General features: G+C 33.8%; 1 long non-coding RNA gene across 1 annotated transcript; it reads right to left on the bottom strand.

The window, feature by feature from the left end:
• Positions 1-2,649: 2,649 nt before the first annotated feature.
• Positions 2,650-3,102, bottom strand: LOC104233651 (uncharacterized). Its single transcript, XR_712705.2, has 3 exons — positions 3,020-3,102; positions 2,822-2,902; positions 2,650-2,734 (listed from the first exon to the last, which is right to left on the bottom strand). It is a non-coding gene; the product is annotated as an uncharacterized lncRNA (long non-coding RNA).
• Between the last annotated feature and the right edge of the window lie 375 nt (positions 3,103-3,477).

The raw sequence follows: 3,477 nt of genomic DNA, 5'->3' as shown, positions 1-3,477 counted from the left end.
TCCTCTTCTAGCATAAGAAAATTATGTGTTACATTAAAAGTGGACCTGAAAATATAAAAATAAATATTTCTAAAAGAATACCAGCTCTACTCTTTCTTTTTAGAGACTTTTCTTATTAAGTGCTTGAATTAAAGACAATTATTTGAGCAATTACACCTTAAATATTTACTTGACCTTCAAAATAATCATGAAAAGTAGTAAAGTTATTATAGTTTGAATAGTAATATCGTGAGTTCTAATTTGAACCCATGTTATTTTCTAATCAGATTACTCTTTTCTTATATAATATATATTCCAAAAACATAAATTTACTACTAATATTCTATTTTCATTTTCCTTTTTCACATGAATTATCGTCATTGGATTTTCTTTTTTTCCTTTTCCTAATACTGCAGTACTATGCTATTTTACAAATTTTAGTATATTCTCTATTATTATTACTCCATTATTTTGTGTTTCCAATTAAATGAAAGGTTGAAATATAATTGTGTTGCAATGTCGCCAAAAGGAAAAACTCAAGCCCAAATATAATAAGGTGGACCTTTGTGAAAACCAGCAACGAACCTTTGAGTAGAAATGACACCAGGTAGTCACTTTTAAACATCCAAACTTAAATTTGGACGTCAGGACTTAATGTCCTGAATTTTTGAGCCGCTAATTTGAAATTCAGGACTAAGAGTCCTAAATTTATGAACCGCTAATTTTAAATTCAGGACATAAGATTCAAACTTTTGGACACAATTCTTAAACTTTAGGCGATGTCCTGAAGCTTAAACGAATTGGTTAATCTTTAAATACATTGTAAACTGTAAATATATTTTAAACAACAGGCTTAAAAATGGCTACCGGTGCACTTCGCGCAACCTTTGGTAGCTGAAAAAAGATAAGAACTGTTTGATAAAGCTATCGATTTATTTTCAATTTAACTTTAAAAACTATTATTTTCTCAAAAACTCATTTTTCTGAAGTAAAAGAAATTTTTTGAATGCAAAATAAAAGTTGTGCCTAGTGTAAATAAAAGACAACTTTTACTGAATAAGTAATTTTTTTTCACCAAATACACAATTATTGCTCGTCAGTTTCTACTTAATGGAGTTCATCTTGATCACTTATTTTGGAATATATGAATGCTAAATTGGTAATGAAACAAACCTTGTAAAAGAAGCCACTGCCCCCCCATCATTTTTCATTTGAAAGCTTAAATTCCAATTACAAGTGATGGCAAAAACTTAGTCTTTGGCTCATTGATATCTTCCAAAAAGCGATCTAGTATTATTAAGGTGATCTCACAAGCTCTAAAGTCATGAAAGGTGCATCATGGGTTATAAGAATAACAATACTCGCTTGCTTTTTAACTGTTAACAAAAAACAAAAAAAATACTTGCTTGCATTTGTGCATTTATCATTCTTCAGAAGGATTCAGAATGCAGTGTGAGTCCTTCAGCAATCAATAGTTTTTTCGTGAGCATTGGGAGTTAGCACAAAGTCTTGAGCTCCTCACAGAGAACTAAACATCTAGGTATGAATCATAAAGGTAAAATCAGAGGTCCTTCGTTGGAAGCCACAGGCTGAGTGCTGAACACCTTAGAAATTTTCTTAGTCAACCTTGTATCATTTCTCAGTGGATTGTTGAGCGATCTCATTGTACTTCCCAGATAGTAAGCATCTGTTGGATCAACTGCTTGAGTAACTTTAAGAATAATGGGAATTCAGCTAAGAGAGAGCCAAGCTGATGTTGCGTAAAGTTGTCTTTATTTGCAACAAAAGATTAGAGCTAAATGAACAAGAACGTAAAATGCATTACAAAGTACATATTACATAAACAACAATTGCTTCTTTTTTATGCAGAGAGGTCAAGCCACAAGCAAAACATACAAATGTGCATACTAAAATTTAGCAGCAGCCTTATTCCGCGGTCAATTTTCCATACTGCAATGATTGAATTCCACAGGTTTAACATCTTGTACTAGTAGATTTGCAGGTCATCCCATGGTGTTGGTGCAGAACGGCAAAGCAAGCATCTTAGAATTAGAAGGAAAAATAATGAAAAAGGATTAAGCTCACCCATTTAGACATATCTTGTTCGTCAAATAATTATGATTGGGAAAGTATACTTAGGGTAACTGGATCCTGAGTGCCGTCGAGGCTTATGAACCAATTATAATGTCAACTATATCTCATAACTTTCAATACATTTGTATATTCTGAAAGTATACGTAGATGACAGTAAGAGAGATTTGATAGTTTGAGGCATGATCGGAAGAGTAACTGAGGTCATTCAAGAATGCTAAATGTAAAAAAAGAAAAGAAACTTGCTCTCTTTAGTACCTGTTTTGGATAGCTCTTCTTTCTCAAAGTTGACAAATCTTTCAGACTGCTGTCCTAGAATATACCAGCTTTTGTCATTTATGAATGAGCTTTCTAGAAAAAGGAAAAAGAATTATAATTGAGCATCTTTATCATTAAGGAGGAACAAACCTCCTCTGCATAACTCAAACACGACAAATCAACATTCGCAGATTGTGTCCATCCATAATCAATGAACTTAATGCCGTGGATGCATTGTTTGTGTCCTTACCTGGAGAGCTAATATTTTCTTAATTGTGTCTGGATCTGCATGTGGTTGCACATCAACATTTGATATTATTGGTATTCTAGGAGTTCTGATCTCTGTTGCACCAGAGCAGCTTCTAGTCTTGAGACAGCTGGATTCATAAAACTTAGCTAGACGTACCTGGAACAATCAAAATCCAATGTTAAGATGCGAACAACATTGGCAATTGGCAGCCAAAACAACAGCGTTTGAAGAGAAAGAAAATACCATCATTAGAGCTTTGAATCATTTTGCTTTTGCTTCTACCACTTCCACTCCTTTAAGACCTCCGGAGACTGCATAATTTCCCTGTAAAAATATACAATGTCAACAACAAAACTGGAAAATGCTTAGCCAGGTGCAGTATTGCAAAATGTATAATAAATATGGTATTAGTCTGGTTATAGAGCATTTGAAAAAACTTACTGGGCACAAGAAATTTGCAATCTGAACTTTGTTGGCTTCATCAACTTCCTCATTAGCTGAATCACACAGTTTGTGGACCTTCTCGAAGTCCAGTCCAATTACTGGTTATAGAGCCAACTTCCTCAAATGCTCTGGTTATAGAGCATTTGAAAAAACTCACTGGGCACAAGAAATTTGCAATCTGAACTTTGTTGGCTTCATCAACTTCCTCATTAGCTGCATCACACAGTTTGTGGACCTTCTCGGAGTCTAATCCAATTATACTAACCATTGCACTTTTTGCAGCTTCAGTAGCATCCTGAAGGAAAGGGAAATAGTAGATATTTTAGAGTTTCATGCAAGCTATATATTTTTTTTTATCATTGGATTGTTGAACATTACCTAGCTTCTCCTCTTAGCTTGACCAGCTTAAGCCCATCGAGTTAATAGATCAATGGGGACAATAATGAAATTTAAGC

This window comes from Nicotiana sylvestris, chromosome 5 (assembly GCF_000393655.2).
Source record: "Nicotiana sylvestris chromosome 5, ASM39365v2, whole genome shotgun sequence".
Classification (NCBI taxonomy): Eukaryota; Viridiplantae; Streptophyta; class Magnoliopsida; order Solanales; family Solanaceae; genus Nicotiana; species Nicotiana sylvestris.
Note: the sequence above shows the minus strand (reverse complement) of the source record. Positions and strands in the feature narration are given on the sequence as shown.